Source organism: Paralichthys olivaceus, chromosome 6, assembly GCF_024713975.1.
Source record: "Paralichthys olivaceus isolate ysfri-2021 chromosome 6, ASM2471397v2, whole genome shotgun sequence".
Taxonomy (NCBI): domain Eukaryota; kingdom Metazoa; phylum Chordata; class Actinopteri; order Pleuronectiformes; family Paralichthyidae; genus Paralichthys; species Paralichthys olivaceus.
In genome coordinates this window covers 18929415-18952641 of record NC_091098.1, presented here as the reverse complement: position 1 = coordinate 18952641, position 23227 = coordinate 18929415, and the positions used below count along the sequence as shown (strand labels likewise).

General features: G+C 42.6%; 1 long non-coding RNA gene across 4 annotated transcripts; it reads right to left on the bottom strand.

Moving 5' to 3' along the window:
- Positions 1–1150: 1150 nt before the first annotated feature.
- On the bottom strand, positions 1151–19884 carry LOC138410573 (uncharacterized). 4 transcript variants are annotated; one of them, XR_011243284.1, is made up of 7 exons: positions 19483–19884; positions 19189–19225; positions 18212–18302; positions 17847–17878; positions 17394–17533; positions 5187–5288; positions 1151–3691 (listed from the first exon to the last, which is right to left on the bottom strand). It is a non-coding gene; the product is annotated as an uncharacterized lncRNA (long non-coding RNA). The 4 variants fall into 4 exon arrangements; XR_011243285.1 differs by lacking the exon at positions 19483–19884 and having other exon boundaries at positions 1151–2592; positions 3584–3691; positions 19189–19359; XR_011243283.1 differs by lacking the exon at positions 19483–19884 and having other exon boundaries at positions 19189–19358.
- Positions 19885–23227: the final 3343 nt, after the last annotated feature.

The window sequence follows — 23227 nt, the reverse complement described above, 5'->3', positions numbered from 1 at the left end:
GGTGCCGATGGAGCTGGGAAAAGATAGCAGGATTTTTGTGTGTGCATGAGTGTGTGTGTGTGTGTGTGTGTGTGTGTGTGTGTGTGGGTGCATGAGTGCAAGAGTGTGAACCTCTGTTGAGTCGTTAACAGAACCAGGGGATTCAGCTCCCAATAATCTCACACTAATCACCTAATCCTCCATCCCTCAGGTGAACAGACGGAAAAGGGAGTATTTGACATTAGTGGAAGCCACACACACACACACACACACACACACACACACACACACACACACACACACAGAGTATATACAGTATATTTGTGTGAATGCGCTTACCCGCAGACAAATGAACAAGTCCAACAAATAAGCACTACTCCACCCCACCCCCGCCAGCCCCATCCTCCTCAACACGCCAATGTACATTTCACCAAAAAATATACACTCCTGTTTCCATGGCAACTGACCATAGAGCCGCGGGTATATGAGGCAGCAGGCGGCAGGCGAAATCACCGGAGTGAGAGGCGTATCGGTCTGTCACCTCAGTCTCCCCAGAGAAACAACACATAATACTGTACTACTGTACTCTCTCTCTCTCTTTGCATCTGAATTTACAGGAATACACTGATTTATCTCATCTTTGTTCGCTCACACACACACACACACACACACACACACACACACACACACACACACACACACACACACACACACACACACACACACACACACACACACACACACACACACACACACACACACCATCCTCCAGGTTGTGTCATATACTGTATCTCAGGGCAGGCAGGGCTGTGACACTACACATTCATATGTAAAACACGTTTGATCTCCGTATTAGAACGTGATCATGAGCTGCCACCGTGACACGCCGTTTGGCCCCTCTTCCTCCTCTGTCGGGGGGTTACCGGTCACTGCTGGTGCAGGCCAGCATGTCCTTGGGTGCAGCAAAGGATTACAGCAGCACACACCATGTGACCTTAATTCCCCCCCTGCCTGCTTGTTCTGCACTCAGCCAATCAAGGATGAGCCGTGCATGTATGCGTGTGTGTAAATGTTGTGCATGTTTGCATGTCTTCACATGTTTGTTCGCCATGTTTGTCCTAAGCGTATATGCACAAATAGATGGATTAAGGCAGATAAAAGGGGAGTTTGATTGTGTGTACGTTTGTGCTTTTGTGTAAGAGAGTGCGTGTGCCAGCTTGTGTTTTTAAGTAGGGATGGGGGTGGGGGTGTAGATAGGGTGAATCAGCAGCAGCAGACGCCCCGGCACGTGTCGCATATTCAGACGACCTCATTCATCCCCATGCAACCCCAAATTCCCTCTGCTCCTTCCCCTCACCCATAAACAGACCTCAACCCCCACACAGCCGCCGCCGCCGTCGGCAGGCTCAGCTGGTGGCTGAGGGAGGAGGAGGAGGAGAGGAGGGAGCAGAGAGATTGAGCGATGGATAGATGGATGGATAGATGGTTGGATTGAGGGGGGGGAGGGCAGGTGCTGAGAAGAACATTTAGTAAGCAGCCCTTTTTTCCTCATTTAGTTTTCCCAAAGATGAAGCAGCAGAAGACAAGAGAAACAAAAACATAAAGTATCAGAGAAAGATTGTGGAGGAGGTAGAGAAGAAAATCTGATAATGTGATGGTAATGTTTGCTGTGTGTAATGGGGGTCGGGGTCAGAGTGTGTGTGTGCAGGGGGTGTCAATTAGATATGGAGATCAGACAGAATGAGCAGCCGTCTAAACATGAGCATTACATCAGGGGGAGACGTCCGGCTGTTATGTCGGCTTGCACCCGCCAGATAAGGCAGAGCTTTGTGTGTGTGTGTGTGTGTGTGTCTTTGTGTGTGTGTGTGTCTTTGTGTCTGTGTGACGGGGCAGACGTAACAGACGCAGCACCTTGCCTCGTAAGACACCCACTGTTGTTGGCGACCTTTGACCTTAACCAAACCTTGACCCTGGCAGAAGGCAACTGATTTACTCAACAAAGACAGATGACACAGCCGAGGCTGATGCCTGCGCTGAACTCCGACCTCCGACCCTGCAGTCCCGACCCAAACTCTGTCTGAAGCCAAGCACAACCTGCCGCACACGTTCAGACAATGGAGCAGGGGAAACGCCACACTCGTCGAAAATCAATACTGTCAAATAGCATCCATATGCAAGCGAAGCCATTGTTGTTATGCTAACTAGTTCAGTTATCTCACTATTAACTGAAATGAGACACTTTTGTTTGTCTGTCTGATATCTGCCAAGGTTTCATAAATCACACTGAAGATGAATAATATATTTTTTGGTAACACAGCTTTGCAGTAAGATTTCAATTTGGTTTAAAAAAAAAAGGGAAATAAAAAGATATTGTAAAAAAAAAAAGATTTCATAGTCCTCTCAATTTTTCTCCAATGCATTTTATTGGTGAATATTCTGTTTAATTTATTTAGTTTGAAATATGTCCTTCATCAAACAGAAACAATTCATGCACTGGCACTGAGAGAGTTTCTGGGTTTTCTGTCACAGGGACAATAATAACACACCTTGTAGTTAAAGCTTCCGTTTGATGTCCTTTCTTTGTGTTGACTTTCTAAAACTGAAGACATAAACCTGCAAGGTATTAAAAGACAAAAGGACTTCAGTTCAGACTTTGTTCTTTTCTCGCTTTCTTCTCCTTTTTAAGACCAGTGTTACTGATGGTTTTGCTACAGCTATTTGTATTTGCTATTTTTATACAACCATTTGTTTCACTGTCACATAGTCTTATAATCATATAGCCTTACATCCATAGAGACTGTGACCAGACAATAGTCACTTAGCCAGTCTGTCATAATATCCAGTATAATCTCAGATTCAGACAGTAGTTTGTTTAATCATGGTATAAAATGTTTATTGTAATGATAATGTTTTTTTTACTTGCTTACATAAAATACTCATGTACAGAGCTCCTTTATGTGATATTATCTTTAAATATGAATCGCAAATTAATTGTGTGAGTTTTTGATAAAATATTTTACTGAATTGGCAAAACTTTTAATCCAAAAACACAAAAAACGATAGGAGAGGAAAATACACATGGGTTAATGGCAGTGACACCATAGAGACATGTTATGTTAAGTGCTCATTTATCAGTCTGTGTATAAAGTCACCATCTCTTGTACAGCGATTGAGTGATTGAGTCTTATGGTTTCACATGGCTTTTAAATTTTAGAACTGAAACTAAAAACCTTTTGTAGAAATTTTGTAAAAGAGATATTTCAGTTAAAGAACTAATCAAAGCTAAAATTCAAATATTTGACCCAGAAAAAATGTTAATGCAGGTTTTTCAAGATGAGGAGCAGTTTCCTAAAAACTGTCAATAAAATCAAGTATGTCACTGATGTTTGATTATAATTTTTCTAAATGGGTAAATTATTGCCCTTTGATTCAGAGGTAGGATTCTTTCATGTCTATCACATGTGGACCTGTCACACATAACTTCATATGGTCTCGATGTGTTTCTGTGAGTCATGTGAAGTAAATATCTGGGCCCTGCGCTGCCTGTGTGTGTCTGTAACAGATGGTGTGTGTGTGTGTGTCGTAAAAAGTCTGGCAGAGGCACCTTATCATTTCACGCCAACTGCTATCGGCCAACTTCACAGCACCTTCCAATCTACCGTGTCTCTCCTCTTATTTTCAGAGTTTTAGTTTCCTTTTCTTTCTGCTTGTCCTGCAATGAAGAACAAAAAAATTAAAAATAACATAATTTGATCAATCTAGAATTTATAATATGTAACACACTCAAGTTCATCATCATAATAAAAAGGTATCATATATGCAAATAACACACTTTTATCACACAGCATTGAGTCATGTCATGCTTTATCTCTGAAATGTTCCATATTTTTATTACTGCACATGTGCACAGTGCATCTCCAGTGAACATATCTGAAAGATATAAACATGTCAGTGTGTTGTGTTGCAGATCTGTGTAATGACAGGAATCATGATATCGTCTGATCCTCTGCTGCACTTGTTCAGTGATATTTAATAATTGTCCTAACTAGGATTATAGATATGACTGTATAAGAGGTTTGACATTTTCTGATTTTCACACAGAGCTGTGCAGAGATATGATGGAAGGAATGAGGGAGAAAGGAGATGGATGGATAGATGGATAGATGGATGGATGATCTTGAACAGAGGGCCTCAAAGTTGCCTCAGACAAACTTTGCACATTCATTGAAAATGTGATTGAAGGGGAAAAAATTAGAACAAAGAAGATGGTAGCGTCTGAAAATCTGTCAGAGTTGTTTGGAATTCATGAGTGTTTCTTGGGAAAGACGTTGATGTAGATTTCATTTCATAAAAGCAGAAAATGCAATACCCAGCTGACGAGCTGCGGCGCTACAGAATTCTCTTTGGCACCGCCTTGGTATCATCAAGAACTGACTACAAACAGCATAGCGACGCTGATTTGACACGTACCATGGGTGTTTTGTAAATACTTTGGATATTTTCCTCCCCCAACATTAGACTACGGAGACAGAATACTCCAAAGCAGCTTCTCTCAAAGGTCAAGCAGAAAACATTTTCAGATAGTTTCACATGGGTGGAGGAATGTTACATTGTGCGATGACGGCTGGATCGATCAGCAAATTATTTTTTTCAGTGTATGCAGCAATAAACGTGCAGAGCGTGGAGATGGGGCTGGTCTGAAAACGAGCAGGCGTGTGAACCTCTCAGTGGATGTGATTTCAGATCTCTCCTCTCTCTCCCGTCTGCATGCAGACTTCGTGTCAGGGTTTCTCATGCTGCTCTGCTGCGGCTGCGGCTGCTCAGGGAGGTGGAGGTAGGCTTAGTGTGGGAGCAGCGGGGTGGGTGACAGGGCAGCAGCCACGCTCAGACAGACATAGCCTCTCCTGGGCTAAAGCTACCGACATTCCTTGCTTCTAGAGACACGCACAGATGAGCCCTGTCTGGAACCACCGCTGCAACCAGGAGAGTTTCAATGTCATGAAGTGTGTGTTTGCTCTCTCTCTACTGTGCTCTGCTAGAGGTGAAAAGTATGGCACCTTTACTCATGTACAGTACTTGCATTGGCTATGATCCTGCGTAATGCTCTTTGTAATGTTGTTGTGCTTTATACATCATGTTTATTTTAATATAGATTACATGAACTGATTATGTGAAAGTCGTAGACATGAAGCAGCGTCATTTTTTACCCCAATCAGCAGCTTTGTAGTGAAGTTCAGCTCATTGTTCACTGTCTGGTCCTGCAACTGCACTGTTTTGGTTCCCTCACTGTTCATCACTGCAGCAGGCAGCTGTTCAGAGACACACAAACAAACAGACACAATTAGAGAGTAGCTGGTAAACAGAGTGGAGCATTTAGCAGCTGCAAAGACAGAAACTCTCCAACATATATATACATATATTGTATTATTACTGTGTAAACTGTGACATGTTGTATAGAACTTGTGTCAAAGTGGTTAGTTAATACATTAGGAGCAGAATTAGATGCAGGATTGTGACACTGGACTCCATCACCTTAAGCCAGGTGTAATAAACTGGCAACTGAGTGCATACAGTGAGTCTGAATTCCTTCTCCGAGACGTGCCCCCTCACTCATGCAGCTTCCATGTCAACACAGTGACAGCACGCAAACGCCACAGGGGCAGGAAGTCAAGGCATTTCTCCAAACCAGCCGCTTCATGAAGATAATCAACCTCTGCAGCACGTCTCCAGTGAGTGACTGGTGGAGCAGCGCAGTGTAGGAGAGGTGAGATGAGGTGTCAGGGGTGAGTGGCATAGAGGGGAGGAGATGGGGGTCACAGGGAGTGAAGGAACGATGGATACGAAGCCGCAGGGTCTTGGCATTGCTTCCTTATAACGACATTACAGTGGAAAGAACAAGCAGTAATGAGCGACGCCATCATTAACCTCTGGCTGGGCAATAAATCAACAGCAGTTCACACAAATTAGACCAATTCCCCTCGATCTGCCTCCGAAGGCCCTCGCTAGGAGTAGGCCATTATAAATCACGTACAGGAGGGGGGGAGGGCACACACACACACGCACAGATACAGCGAGAGAGCATGCAGACACTTTTATTGGTGGTGTTTTACTGTGAGTCATATAAACTAAAAGACTTAAATCTCTCATGCTTGCCCTTTGAGATTCATGCATATTCTCATCATGGCTGCTTATTACAGATAGCTTTCAAATCTTTGTGAGGGCTCAGAGGAATTAACGTTACTTGTACCTGTGTAGCGGAGGGCAGAGGAGACGAGTTACTTTGAGGATAAAGATGACATAGGTTATGCAATTCCAGATTATTTTGCGCAGTGCAGCCCTGGAGACTGATTTGATGTTTCTACGAAAGCATCACTTTCTTTTTTCCCCCTCAAACATTAACAATGAGAAACCAAAAATAACACTTGCTGCAAATACAATACTCAACTATATTTACCAGAGATATTTTTCTAATAAATCAATAAAAGGAATTTTATTCCATGCAGAAGAAGAAACAGTATTTTGATGTTGCTTGTATTATAATCCGATTATTCTCCATGGATGTTTTCAGACCCGTTTGGATCTGGTTGTTGGTGAAGTGTGCGTTTGTGTTGCAGGGCGGCACGGGGAGAGGCGCGGACAGCTGCCGTCTCTCCATGGTCGTCTGTACGAAAGAGTACATATTGCACGTCACTCGCAAAGGTAACAGATATGGCAGTATGTCGCTGCCATCTGTCACTGGAGCTTCACACGTCCGTACAGACAAAAGGAGGGCCGGGCCTCGGCAGCGGCAGCAAGGCCCCAGCCCTGCTATTGTTCTTCAGGCTGGTGGGTGAATGTCGGGCCCCCGATTGTCAGGCCCTGCCGGAGTGGTGCAGTCTGGCTAAAGGCAGCATTGTTCACCACACACTCACCCATAAGGACATTTAGATCAAGCATAATAGCAAAAATAATTCAGAATTAAAAGCAATTAATTAATAAAGTTTGATTTCTTGTCCCTGATTTTAACACTTGTCTCTGCCCTTTTTTTATCTCTTGAATAACTGAGTCTCACACACACACACACACACACACACACACACACACACACACACACACACACACACACACACACACACACACACACACACACACACACACACACACACACACTTTCATCTAGTGCAGACCACAGATAAAGTCCCAGGCTTAGTGGACAGGGTCGATTTTCCATTATGGAATTTCATAATAAAGATAAACTGTCACATCAATCAAAGCATCACTTAAGGCTGTCTTAAAGCAAAGCCAGGACCTCTGTTTTCATCCAGGAACGTGCCCCATCCCCAAAAATAATCATCCTCAATCCCCCCCTAAACACTGCGGACCCTCAAAGAGTCCCATCTTTTCCTTTATCACTCTCTCAGAAGAAAGGACAAAAAGGAAAGATGATGAAGGTCAACGATCTGTCAGCAGCAGATAAAGAAGGATGGACTAAAGAAGAGATCGATGAAGAAACCTCAAAAACTTTGGTTTTATATATTTTTGTTCTGAAAGAGAAATAGGAAGATAAAGTTGTGACAGAATATGTTTTCAATTTTCTTCTCAGTTTGAGTTGGAGTACGGATACTGTGTCAGCAGTGTACAGTCAAACAAAAATGTATATTTTGTTTCTGTGCAAAAGTCTTTGTGTCTTGAGTGCAACCTGAAGAATAACAAGCTTTACTTATTCGCTCGTTGAACAGAGTAACATGAGATTACACCTCTTAATCCCTGTGTAATCTGTGCTGCTCTGCTGTGGAGGCTGCCGAGGCATGAAGGTCCACTGGTCTTGCAAATCAGTTTGTAATACAATAATGTAGAGCAAACCCTAAATGAAGGCGTAAAGCAAACTGGGACAAATGAATCATTTTCAGAAATATTGCTCATTGATCAGACATGTTTCTGTAGTACCTGAAAGATTCTTGAGTAAAAAAGCAACAATCTGCAAAGTTAAATATCAGCAAAAATACATCTCAGTCGTTATTATTCATCAAGTGTTGAACTCTTAGCTGGTGTGTTTCATCGGGACTGTGTGAGCGGTGAGCACGGTCTGATAAGATTTGATTTCGAATTTTAAAACAAAGCCCAACAGAACCCCTTAAATGGAATCAAGCTGCTACAAATTTCACACAGACATAAGTCCTCTGAATATGCTTTCAAGTTCCATGAGCTATTCCCCGGCAAATCAGTGAAAATGGGGGGGAAGAAAACGCCTTATCTCACAATGTACAAAGAAAGTAATAAATATCAACGGCAAACATCAAGGAGTTCTTTCTTGGCCCATGTCCCATCCTTCAACCTAGTTTTGTGGAAGTCCGTTCAGTAACTTTGCATCATCATGCTGAGAAACAAACCAATATACTAGAAGGGGCCCTCAGAAAGTGCAAAGCTGTGCCCGGGTCCATTTCCCTTTTAAGTCACATTTAAATTCACTAGATGTGGATGTTTTTTTATTTTAATCTGCACCAAACCGCACACAATCATAAATATGAATCCCCTAAGCATGCCTGATTTATTTTTAATCATCCATTTTTAAAATATTGAAAAATGTTTTCACAGTAATCCATCTGTAGCTTTTGCATAATTTTGCCTCCAAACAAACCAAGCAAACAACACTCAAATGGACGAGGTGTTGGCACTTGTAACAACCCTACAACAGTAAGCCAATTAAGAAAATGGCTTTTCAGACTTAAAAATTAGCCACTTAAATACTCAGTGGTGCTGATGGGCAGGGTAAGATGGAGCTGAGGAAAACATCTGACACACTGTGACAGGGGCGGTCGAGGTCTGACCCCTCAGATCCCAGTTCCCTGCGTGTGGAGGGCACTTCCTCCAGGGTTTGTACTTGGGATTTCCAATCAAGCAGATTGGTGTCGGGGCCTCATTTGACACAAGGGGCCGAGGTTGCTTCAAATCCTGGTGGGCCAACTGGCAGCCTCTGAGGAAACGTATTTCAATTACCATAAGAGCCTTGGCTTGTTTCCCTTTATCTTATTCTTTAATGGGCTATGCATGTATAGCATTTCATGCAAATGACTTACAGCAAGGTCCTTTTGTTTTGAATGGTGTTGTTTTCCAGAGTGTTTACTTGGTGTGTTTGTGTCTCTGTGTATATATGCACCAGTGTGTGTGTGTGTGTGTGTGTGTGATTAGCTGTAAAAGATACCAGCTGTTAACCATGACACATTTCTGACCCTGTGGCTGCAGCGTTTTGGGAAAGTCGATGAAAACAATGAGCTCAAAAACAAATAATTGCTGAGGCGATATGAGCTGACGTTGCGTCGAACAGGAGCGATATGTATGAACCAGGGCATAAACCACAACATCAGACACAAGTCAGATCTGCTTTTTCTTCTGGGGCAGCAGCGGAGGGGATGGGGGGGGTATTGTGACTAAGACAAAGTCAATCAAAAGAGCAGAAAGGAGAAAAAGTTGTATTTTTCAAACACAATTGAAGGCGTGTTTGCTGATATTTGTGTGTGTTTGTCAGACAGCCTGACACAGGGATAAAGTGAGTCTGAACAGACTCAGTGGGATTTTCCACTGCGTCTCTACGGCTCGTTTCAAATAATATAGTTCCTTGTGATAAATGCTCTGGCTTTCTTCACCAGGGATTCTACAAATGGGAGCAGTGATGAGGTCTTTTACTTTTGAACTGAAGGTAAAACATGTTGATGAGTGAAGAGGATGAGACAACAAATGAAGGTTCATGAGTCACATAGTGCTAATGCTAACATGCTCGTTCGGCAGGTACCTCAGTGTCCTCAAATTAGCTTATTAATACTGATAGTACTGAACACCATGAAGTGAAGATGAGGCTGAGGAAATTTCATTAGTTCCGTCTATTGTAGGTCGGACCAGCTGGTGGCGCTACATAGAAAGTTAGGACAGACATGCAGCCCTAATATATAAGGAATTATTTCACTGTCACTACTGTCACATTGCTACATCAATCAAGTAAAACATCACATCATCTTAACACAACTGAAATCAGTGACTAGTATGTTTTAACTTTTTTCATCAATTATACTTCACCCCAAGTAAAAGAGCCTTGATTGAGTTTCCCAAAAAATCTATAAAACTATTTAGGGACTGTCCTGTGGTAATGGCCCCTTGTTATAGAGAAGCAGGTTATAGAATGATCTTTAAAGCAGTTGGATTGTTCTCACGAACTCTGGTCCACACAAATAACGATAAATGGTGACCTCTGGCTTAAAGTTAAACATGCATCCACTGCAGTTTCTGGACAAAAGGCTCCACAATCACTGGTGTGGTACATACTGTATACTGTATGTATGCACAATACATTATGTAATAACTGTATGTACAAGACATCCAGTAGTTTATATTTCAGTCTGGAACAAAGTGGCTCACTGACCAACCAGTGACATTTCTATCAAATGCTGTAAATACACAGAACATAGTAGTGGCATATAGGTTTGCAACAAATAAAAGGAAACACATCTAAGTGGAAAAGGGGTCAACTGTGTGTCTTAACAGTCACCAGATGTCAAACCAAATCAATCTATATGGAAGATTTTGGTGCAACATATTCAACAGTATTACTGAAACGCTAAATGAGTGAATGACTTGTGGAAGAATTGTGTCTTGTCTCACTGGATGACTCGAAGAATCTTTGGGTCTGCTGTGGAGGCTCATCATCTTACTTAGACACATACAGTTGGATTTTCCTTTTATTTCTGACATAATGTCTTCATAATGGCTCAAACACAAAATAATTGCAGAATTGATGTTGCATTCAGGGCCTCTCTGCTACGATCTCTGTTTGCTCATGTTTCAGATGCTCACATTAATTGTCAGGTCCAGCTAAATCCTCCGTAGAGATGATGAAGGCAGCTTCACACACATTTAAATAGTCTCATAAGTAATTATGTGTATGTCATGCACAGTGGTGTTGCCAAGAACACACACACTACCAGTTCTAAGGCTTGTGCAGAAACAGCACAGCAGAGGCTTGCTATAGGTATTTAATCTTCCTGAAGTGAAACAAACCCAACAACAACTTTAGACTTGTATGAGATCCAATTAAGAGGTGAATGGGTGGAGGAAGTTTACTGCTGCACGCCTCAGGATATCGGTTCATCTGTTGTGGGATTACCTGTCCATGGGACTGGTGCCTGGGCTGCAGGGAAAGTCTATTAGCATCGAGCTAATCTACCCTGGTGAAAACAGGTGGATAAATGCATGTATGCATGCCAGAGCGGGCTGCCTACTCAAACTATTTAGGTTTGTGTGTGTGTGTGAGAGAGAGAGAGAGTGTCCATCTACCCAGCGTTTCTGATTAGTATGCTTGGGCCATGAGGCTGCACTGACAGTGGAGCCTCTGAGAACAGCAACGCCATGAATTCTTCAGCATGAGCTTGCATGTACGCTTGCTCTTATCACGCCTGAGAGGACAAGTCCAATCAGCAGGAGACAAGGACACACACACTCACACATGCACACAAAAAGCATGATTTGGCGCATGGCTGCCAACCTTCTCCGAGTTAACTGAAGGTCCCTCTGGCCTACATGCAAACACAGTCTACATTTAACCATCTCATCAGCACACTCAACACATTTCCCTCTGACTCACAGAAGAGGAGCCAAACTCTGTCTGTACACACACACACGCACGCACACACACATGCACACACACACGCAAATCTGAGGGAATTTTCAATCTCTTCTTCTCCCTTTCTCTCTCCCTCTGCCTGTGGAGAACACTGGCAGGAATCAGGGAGAGGAGCACGGTTGCTAGGCAACAGGTTGTGGTTGCCATGGTGAATTTAAGTGGAACAGCTGGTCCAATCAGCATAAAGTGCGGGTAGGCGGGGGGAGAGCCAGGGGGGCTCATGCCAACACAGACAGACAGGAAGGAGAGGCTGCTGAGGCATGCAGGATGGAGGAGAGAAGGAGAGGAGAGGAGGAGAGGAAAAGAGGGGTGAGGAAAGGAGAGGAGGAGGAGAGGAGAGGAGAGGAGCGGAGAGGTGAGGAGATGAGAGGGGAGAGAAAGGGATAGGAGAGTAAAGGAAAAAAGAGAGGTGAGAGAGAAGATGAGGAAGAGAGGAGAGGAAAAGAGAGGGGAGGGGAGGGGAGGAGAGGAGGAGGAGAGGAGAGGAGACAAGAGGATAGGAGACAAGAAGAGGCTAAATGATTCAAAAAGACAATGATAAAAGGTGACTAAGGAAAGGAGGGATGAGGAGGTAGGAGGAATAATCTCTGTGAAGACACACTAACTTGTCAAACAAACAGATCCAAAACTCATAGAAAAGATGACAGCGATATTGTTCAGAGTTTTCTTGTCACCGATACACAGTCAGAGGTGATTGTTCCCATCAGAACAACAACACACACTGCATGACATGTATCTCATGTGTCTGTCTCACACAGAAGCACTGCACCTACAGCGGCAGCCACTGTAATCAAAACCTGACAGAAAATATTTAAGGCAAAACACAGACTGGATTACAGGAAAACACTGGCACCATCAGGTTCAGACACAGCTAATGAGAAAATGGTGATGACACGGTGAAAATGATAATGGGCTGGGAAAATGTGTGGATGTGGGGGATCGGGGGATTTCACAGTCCCATCAACAGTTTTGAGTGATGGGGAAATTTAGAATAAAAAAAAACTCTTAACATGGTTCTGGAGGCAGTGAGGAGTCATGGTGTTAAAGTGTTTTTTTTTTTATTCAAGTGCAATCACCAGTTATGAGAGACTGAAAGATATGTCAGGGTGACAGCGGCTGGTGATTCTCGGAGTCGGGTAGTTCTGATTTTACTTATCTGATCAGTGTTCAGCAAAAGGTCTGTTTCCAGGTTCACTACTGGACAGCGCTGCCTGCTGTCAGATACTTTATCAGTTATTGGTTTCACACTTTATCAGCCTCTGAGATTGAACCCAGCACAGACATAGACTCAGAAACATGCGCGTGCGTGCACACACACACACACAGACACACAAACTTTACTTTCGTCAATTTTTTCTTTGAGTGTTTTCCTAACCCTGAACATGACATCATTTTTAAGTAAATGTATTAGTCTCATATTTATCAATTTTGTCTTTTGTCGGATATTACACACACACACACCCACACCCACACCCACGCACACGCACACACACACACAACACAGAGACACAGTCCACAGTGCGCTGCAAAGCTACTTTTAAGTTCTGCATACATTCAGAAGAGAAAGCAGTCTTATATTTTGTGGACATATACACAGGGACATGCATATCTTCACCACGGAGGACACACTCTCAGAGCATCTTGCATGAACAAGCACAGAGAGGGATGAAATGAACACAGGCTGTTATAATACATTTTTATAACCAATCATAGCAGACACGTATCCTCCCCCTTCCCCTCAACAGCAAAACAATGTTGAAGCTATAGTCACAGAGAGTTTGCACATCTTTTCACCATGTATATGAATTTTACCATTATATATCTACAGACGTTATATGCAGAATATTCATTGTCATCAGAGCACCAGCATCTTGAACTAAAACGAATGCTCTGTCAGCCGTATACTCGCCTCCCTTCAAGTTCTCAGTGAGCTGTTGTCTTCACCTGCAGAACAAACGGGTCAAATTGATCGACCCTGTCTGATCCACAGGTTGGAGCTTCTGTCAGTGTCTGAGCCTCCGTAGGAAACTTTGGTCATAGATGTGCACAGCACATCATGCATGGGTGCTAGCAGCTGGTTAGCAAGGCGAGCATTGTTGGCAATGTGTAGCCGAGGTGTTTCTGGTAACAGCCCTGCAGGTGATAGGTGAGTTTTCTACATTTTGTGCTCTGAAAAACATCAGAGGAGCGAAATGAAACATGTCTGTGTGTCATTCACATCACTGCTGATCAGAGCTGGGAGGGTCAATGGTTTCCCACGGATAAACATGAAAAACTGTGATGACAACTAACACAGAGAATATATTTTCTTGAACAGAGCAACTGTGCAGAGCTGACACCATAAATGTCATATTATGATTTATTATAATAATGTTATTTTCACTGTGTGGAAACGTGAAGGAAACATTATGGTGCTGCTGTTGAAAAGTAAAAGCTTTACAGCTTGTCCAGCTCACAAGATGTCCATTCACACAAAGCTCTCCCTCCGTCACACCTTCCTCCTGTCACTCACACAAAGCATGCTGGGAGGCATGGTTTCCAGGGAGACCGAGAGGCACCTTTCCTTGACAACGGTTCAGAATGCGGAGATGGAGGACATTAGCTTGCACCTGAGGTGTGGCCATGTTGCCGCCTATAGCTCGACCACAAGCAGAACAAAGCAAAACAGAGCGAGAAGACTTTGAGGGAGAAGAAAAACACAGAGTTTGATGCGGAGCAGCAGAGAAATAGAGCTGGATCAGAAATGACGGCAGAACATACATGTGCATGAAGCAGAAGATGAAGTGACACAACCAACGAGCAATTGTTCATCATTGAACTTTGCAGTTTTGCAGACAGAGCCAGAGTTTGGTATGACACAGGACCTACTGGGAGTTGAAACAGCTTTCTGGGTATCTCTTCTCAGTGATAAATGAACTAAGCTGCCTCACGCTTATAGTGTGAATTAAAATTTCACACACACACTCACTCAAAAGACCCTCACACACTCTCCTAAATATGCAATAACACACTCCTGAATCCCCCTCAAGGCTCCAAAATACATCTTCAAAGAAAACCCTCTATCTGCTCAACACATTTTACACACTGCCCACACACACACTCAAACATGGCCATAGCTGCACACGTGTCCACAAAAAAAACACATTCAGAGCCAGAGCACGCAGATCAATGTAAGAAATGGACAGACTGTGATATGTTGTCACTTTTAGTGAATGCTAAACCCATGAGATTCATAAAGAGGAGACAGAAGACGACAAGGGTGTGCCACGTGCACGACAAACACACAAGATGCACAGGGAAGACAACGCACAGTTGCTCACATATTGCAAGAGAAACAGCACAGCGGGTGCAAAAGGCAGAAGAAAATGGGTGTAAGTGTGTGTGTGTGTGTGTGTGTGTGTTTATAGGTGTGTGTGCTCGTGTGAGTGAGTGAGAAGGAGACTGAGTGCATAGAGAATTGAGTGCAGTTAGTAGTGTTTCCCCCTCGGCTGAGGCATTAACAAGCCTATAATGGACCCTCTTAAAAAGCCGACTAGGATCTCCTCCAAAACTAACTGATTTAGAGTGGCCAGGGCCCCCATGGGCAGTGGCCAAGTCCCCCTCTGTCCCTCCCCAGCACAGCCACAGCCAGCCCCGGTGGCAGGCGGCAGAGAAACACATTGTGTTTGTCTACTGAACCACAAGCAATAGCAGTTTATAACACAATAAAACACCATGAGGAGGCATTAATTGGATATAATAGCCAGGGAATGATTTAGATGATTTAACACCTTTTTCCAAGACGAGAACATAAAAGAGGGAGAAAAGGACGAGAGGAATAAAAGGGAATTAGATGGGACTTACACACCGTCTCCAACTTTGATTTCAGTTCACACACATACACGCAGATGTAAACACACACTCACACATTAGCGGACAGCAAGTAGTTGAACATTTTACGATCAATGTAATGCATGTAAAATTAAATATACCTCATTTACATTTATGATCGACATCTAAAGTGAGCTTATTTACTGAAGCTATTGTCGTGTTAGATTTGAGGTACGGTAAGAGTAATAAACAGTAAACAGTAAATAATCAGCAAATCTAACAAATAAAATAAAATCGTCTGATCTGTGCTGCATCAATATAAAAATAAACATGTGACATTAATGTTTTTCTCAATCTAGTGATCCTTGAATTGATGAAAATAATCAGTCCATCACAGATGTAGTTGATGCTGATAAGATACAACAGATACAAAAAAAAAAACCACACCCACGTAACCTCCTTATCACTCATCACCATCTCAGTGGCAGCGTTTTATTGACGATATAAGGATCAGGAAAAATAACAGGCTCCAGATTCTTGCAGCAAATTATCCTCAAGACCCGCTCGCTAACCCTTCAATATTTCTTCACCTTATCTCTCTCCCACCTCACCTCTCTGTCTTTTCACTCCACGCAGAGCTGAAAGGGAGCGGGGGGCCTTGCATGTATGTACATAATTGGCACTTTACTGTCATATCAAATTCATATCAGCGCAGGGTCTCGGGCTGGAGAGAACAATGAGGGCCCAACAAAAGCGCGACTCCGTGCTCTGAGAGTCGCCCTGATAACTGCAGCACAGGCTGGTAAATAAAACCAATCATCTGTAATCTTCTTATAGGGGACAGAGACAGTTCCTCCACATGCTCCACGATGGCCAGTAGACACAGTGCGAACAACACTTCACCAAATTAAGGCCCAAACAGGGAGGGGCGCAATGGCGGCGACGTAACCTCAGTGTAGGACCTCATCAACTATAACCTGCAGCTGAATTATCATCTGATAAAAATTTTAAAGTATTAAACGGAGCAAATATGGGTGTACTTAGAACATTTAAAAACAAACATAAGCTTTTATGCACCAATGGAATTTTTTCATTTTTATAGTGGCAATATTTCAAGTAGAAAAACAAAGAAGCAATGATACATATGACTAAAATAAGCTGGATATTACTGTGCAAATGTAGAGCAGACCTTTACTACTTTCTGTGTATATCCCAACATTCTTTGCCCTTGGTTACATTAATGAAGAATGATATAAAGAAAACACCCTCATGTCCTGGACTCCATTCTTCCGTTATGTCTGGAAGCTGTTCCTGCAGCACGCAGCCGACATGATTAAAGGTCAGCACCCTCATCTCTACGCAGTTAGCCTCCACCTCCTCACGCAGGACCACCCCTCTGATTTTCAGTGTTCCAGAAATTCAAAGATTCCTGTTATTTTCATTGTAAATCCCATACACACATACAAAATGTTGTATATTAATGATAGGACAAAAGGTTGATTTTTTTAAAAATGTTTTTCAGTTTTTCAAAAAAACACTCCTCCACCAGTTTGTCAGGCGAGTTGCCCCAGACGTGAATACAGCTGTATGCAAAACCTCTCTGATGCTCCAGCGCCCAAACCTCTTGACTGGGGCCTCTTCGATGTGCGAAAAAAGTGTGGGGGATGGAAGAGGTCAGGGGGTGATGCTATACAGTTCATCATTCCCAATACACCTTTTAAATAATATAAATATATAATGTCATATATCAAGCAAAACAAAAAATTATCATAAACCACCAGATTTATAAATTAATATGAGTGAAGTGTGTGCGTGTGTGTGTGTATGTGTGTGTGTGTGTGTGTGTGTGTGTGTGTGTGTGTGAACGATATGAATGAGGCAAATTAATAAACAGAAACATAAAACACTTTGATTATTTGCAGTTTCTCAGGTTTAAAATCTGTGACCAGCTCACCGTCTCTTGCTCACTCCATTCATCAGTCTCTCGCCTTTCTCAATCTTCCTCTCTCTCCTCCTCCTCCTCTCTGTCTAATGGTGTTTGGCTGAGGTGCGGGTTAATTGCAGGGTTAACTGACAGCGTGGAGGAGCAGTGGGCTGTGAATATGAGACGAAAGCGTGATTTAGTCACAGTTTGTGTGGACATCGGAAAAGCAGCGCTTAAGTTTATTGAATTGTTGAAAGTTTGCATTTTGTGTGTGTCTGTGTGTGTGTGTGTGTGTGTGCGTGTGTGCGTGTGTGTGTGTGTGTGTGAGACAGAGTCTGGACGAGGAACCGGAGGACTTGTGCGTCTCTGTGCATCAGCTGGGCATGAATGAGCATCAGTAAGAGCAGTGCTTTGAAGGGAGGTTAAACGTGCGCCTTTGTTTTCATGTGAACAGCTGACATGCAGGATTTGTGTAAAACTCACCTCAGCAGTGGTGTCACCTCTGCTCTCTGTCTCTGTGGAATAAAATAAAACGGTCTTTGCTGCCACAGAATTACACTCGTTGGAATTTGACTTGCTCTTCCACAGCTAGTAATGAATGTCTGTGCAGTTAATACACCTGGTTATTCAGTGACTGAGGAGCACCTTCAATAATGTACAAGCTAACGAGTACTTGTATGAACTGATGTGTGTAAAAAGACTAGATAGACACAAAAACACTGCAGCGATTTCAGTGCCATCGGCACCACCCAATCCAATTTAAGACTTTATACAATCAATAATTCTATTACATATCACACACACGTATGCAATGAGATGCAGACTGAAGAGTGTATACAAACACTCACAGATGCAGGGTTCAGAGGCGATGTGAGATTCAACATCCTTTCAGAATGTGAACATACAGGAACAGACAGGATAATGACCCTCCTGCACTGACTGTGTGACAAACAGATCAATGCAAACAACTCATGACATTTATTAGATAAAGTCAAGACCCTCTACATTAGTGCCGACGCTCACCTCACTGGTCGAGTGGCTCAACATTGACATGGTGCGCACAAAGCAAAGGACAAATGGAAATCGTTCCTCTGTAGAACATCCAAATGAGCAGGTGATAAAGGAAGTGTATCAAATGATAATTTTAGGAAGCATGCTTTTTTTGTTTATGACCTGCCAGCGTGTGTGTGTGTGTGTGTGTGTGTGTGTGTTTGAGAGAGTCATTGTTCTGAGACACACGTGTGACTATCCATCTCTCCACAACTGTCCAGTACAATGTTTCTTGTGAAATGAGCAGTGACATCTGAGATTTTTGGTCTTTCTGCTTTGTGCGACCGTAACACACAAAACTTTGAACAGTTAACACACAAACCTGTCTTTACCGTGTGTGTGTGTGTGTGTGTGTATAAATATATATAATTTGAGTTTTATAGCTTAAATGTAGTTTGTTAAATGAACGCAAAAAAATGAAAAAAGTCAAATTAAATAAAGCAAAATTAGGTCAAATAGAATAAAATTGAATAAAACAGAATTTAATAAAATAAATACAAAAACACTATGACTCCTAACTGTAAAAAATTCTGTGAATGGGCAAAAACTACTTCAAAATAATGAATAGCCTGACGATGGAACAGTGGTCTTATGGCTAAGATACAAAGTAAGCGAGGCATTAACTTTATCAGCTATTTCTTCACATTTCAATATTTCATGTTAGGCAATAATATATATGAATTTATATAATAAGTAATTTTCGAGGACAACAAATACCATGTACTGTGGAATATTTAAAAGAGATATATATATTTCTGAATTAATAGAATCTTACCTGTGACCATCACGATCACACGAGTTTTACAGTGGCTCTGAAAAAAAAGGAGAGAGAGACTATGGTTCATCCTGGCAGCGAGTGTAACACACATTGCACAAACAATACAGTAAAGTTTTCCTCAAACTCTCATGCAACCTCTCTCTCTGTCTACTGTGTGTGTGTGTATGTGTGTGTGTGCGTGTGCGTGCATGGGTGTGCATGTGTGTGCATGTGGAGGAGTCTTGGTACAGGCTAGTAGACTTGCCCTGGTTTGATATAGGCTAGTGTTTGTTATATCTTGCCATATATTACCATTTCTCCTTGGAGGGGCCCCTTGCATTCAAATCAGCGGCCGGCTGCCTGATCGCAGAGGACAGCTTACTAGGCCCCTTGAATTGTTCACCAGGAACAATGGATTCCTTTGTCAACGTGTTTCTCTTTCTCTCCCTGGACAATACTGGAGGGTCCTTCTGGCTCTCTGCACTTAAGAAATGTTTGCAAAATTACACCTCTTTATATAGCTCTCAAAACAAGTAGCAGTGCCGGTATAAAAGTGTGGGAGGTTTAGGGGGAAAATGCACCGGAGATTTGTTTCTTTTCTCTTTGATAAAACTTCAGTCACTGTTTTACAGGAAATTTCCTGCATTTAAAGAATAGTTCATGTCACCTTTTTTGTTTTTACTCTAACCTGGAGCTTTTACTATTTGGGAAATTGTCAGCCCCAAACTACAAGACATGCTAAATAAATAAGAAAAAGAGAAAAAAGAAATGCAAAGGCAAGAAATATTGTTTCACTAAAAGGCAAATAGGGATAAGAAATAATAATAAAAACAATATATTTAAATAAAAATGAACACAAAAAGTCTAAATAACATACTACACAACATTCCCCAAACCATGATGCATTTCTGTCTGTGAATCCCTAAAAGTGTGTGGTGACGTGGGGTCTCCTCTCAGGGTCCGGTTGGAAACATAAACTGTACATCTGCATAACGAGCTTATAGTGCGGAGCCGCGGCGCTGACCTCTCTCCTCCTCATGAATGGGCCCATAAGCAGATGCCCAGCTGTGCCTATTCGGGCCTTCAACAGCATTTCGGAAATCGGTATGATTTCCCTGGGAAAGTTTGTCTCCAGTTCCTCCAACACTGTTTAACCTGGCGTCGACATTTAACATTATTATTATATATTTTTTATGTTTCAATTTGAATAATATTTTGAATTAGACTAAATTATCTGTCGTGTGTATTTACGAGACAGGAGGGAAATTCAGTTGAGTTCAGATAAGCTGATTGTTTGCTCATATTCTGTTTACATGAGGCTTACGGATCTAGTTTAAAAAAAAATAGAATCAAATTTTACTTTTCATAAGCGCATAATTAAATTCCTCTCGTTCTTGTTTTTCTTAAAAAAATGCACCCATTGTTATATTTTATTTTACATGCATATTGCGCTACATGTGTACAAATGCATCGCATTGAATTATGTTGTACTTTGTATCTCTGGTGTGATTCTGCGCAGAGAGAAAAACAACCCAACTTCCAAGGCATGTGAGTAATTGCGCATTATGTGCTGCAGCCGCTCAGTGCACTGTTTAACTCGTGTGTTTGCGCCAACTTTGCAGTTCACATGACCGTGGAGGCGCATTTGTTACCTTTACATGCACACCGAGACAAAATAAGCAAAGAAGTTGAGCTTGTTCCATTAACCCTGAATTGAACCTTTATTTTAAATGGCCGAACATGCAGCTGGTGCACTGGATGTCCGCAGCTCGTTAGAAACACGCAGGGAAATTTCACCATCAACAACACACATTTATTTTGAAATGCTTTTCACAACTCTACATGAAGCTGCACCGCGGCACGTTCCTTAATGAATTCAAATGCGCAGGAATATTTTCCCAGCGTACCTCAAAAGCAGCCTGCACAACTGGGGCCGACTCTCCTCTCTCTTTTGTTGGGGCTATTGTGGGGGGCTGCGTGTTGGGATTGGGGGTGTAATGAGGGGGCTGCGACCCCCCGATGGGGTTGCATTTGCCATCCAAAGACCGTTAGACAGTGGCTGAATGAATGGGGCCTGAATGTCATTGTAATGCACAGGGACAACTCCCCCTTCATTCAGCTTAAGACGTGGAGGCCGCTCAGCTCGGCAGAGATGTGGGGAGGAAAAAAAAAATCTAACCGCGTCTCAACTCACAGCCTCGCTCTCTCTTCGCCTCTTCGGGCACGTGGAGAGACGCGGAGGCTGCGTGCACCAAACTCGGCCGTGACACGCTGCTGAGCCCGCACGCGTTTTGTGCACAGTCGAAGGCCCGCGGTGGCACAAAATGGAGAGAAGATGTGATGGATGGAGCCGCGGTGGTGGAGCATGGCTGCAGGATACGCGCAACGACGAGAGGGAGACAGCGAACAAAGGATTGTGAGTCCGGGCCGTCGTGGATTTATCAGTAAATCTGGACTGAAGACGCTTCTCCTGTAGCAGGTGGCCGCGGTGCAGGCTGGGTTATTACTGCATTTTGCCTTGTTTTTTTGGTGATGGGGAACCAACAGGCCAAACAAATGACTTGCATTAATGTAGGGAGGCAGGAAACGTGTTTTGAGATGTAGATTGCGACGCATGCTGAGATCAGATAATAGGCAGGGAAGTTAAAATAGATGATGATTGCTTGATAATTTGTTTAAAAAAAGAACACATTTGCGAGTCTATAGGCTCCGTTATGGGAGCAAAGCGGCGAAGGTTTCTTCCTAAACGAGGCTGAGGGTTCCTCCTCTCAGTCTCTTTGTTCAGCCAACAGTAGGAGGTAGAGACACAGGCTCCTGAAGGAGGGAGAGACATTTGAAAAGCCAATGACATTTTCTTCCGGGACAGAAATCAATATATTCCTGAAGGATTTTAGTGGAACTGTATTTAAATGTAATATATGACTCACTCAGGGTAAAGAAAAATACTGCAGGTTGAATTGCATTAATTGATGCTAAGCAGCAGAATACGGGACCACACCATGATAAAACAAATAAATAAATACAAAGATAAATAAATAATTCAATGAGCAGATCACAAAAAATTGACTAAAGGCCTCTTGGTGGACAGATCACATAAAAAAATGAATATTCAGAATTCCTTTTGAAATATGTGAATCTGGAGACGGGAAAGAGGCAACTAGCAAAAAGAGGGAAAAAACTGATTTGTAAATATCTGAAAGAAAAATAGAGATGTGCATTTAGAGGAGCTGATTAACAGGAGCTATTTAGGCCTAATGTTTAGTCATAACACCAAAACAATGGAAAAAATGTAGATGTCAACATCTCTAAAACCAAGGAGATAATTGTTTTAGTCCAAAGTCAGAGCCCAGGAGCCCAAATACATCTACAACAATTTATCACAATTCTCAGCTGCTGGGCTGTAGGGAAATTACCAGTGGTGCATTTCATTCAATACATAATGTGTGATCATTTACAACTTACAATGTGCACCACCACCACAAAATAGCCTATACGTGTTTTTCCAACTTTACAATTTATGCTAAATAATAGGTGATGCACACAGTATTAGTCCTGACCTACTGGGATGACAGGACAGTATTTGCAGATTTGCCAGTGATACAATTCTATGTGGCTGGAACATGCAGCTCCATGAGGACACGAATGGCATGTGGATTAGGGCCTGTCAAAATGAGGTGAAGGGTGAATTGACTACATTTACTTCCAACTGATGGTTTATTTAACAAAGTACAATTCATCCACTTTTTTGTTACCTTGGCCCACATCTAATTCACAGAGGCTAGGCCACGAGCTCAGTGTGGGATGTTAGAAAAACTTCATTTGGGTGTTTTGGAAATAGGTTGACACAAAACGCAAACTGCAGAGCCAAGGTCTGCAACGTTGGTCTGAGGGCATCAGTTAGCCACTGGATATGCACCTGTCTGGGTCCAACCCGCACGGTGTCGGTGCTCAGATGCACACACGAGCGACAGGGGAGCTGCCATGTTATTCTGGCTTCTTCTGGCTGCAGGCTACATTGCAGTTGTTAGTAAATAGCAACCTTGTCAGGCCTTTCTAC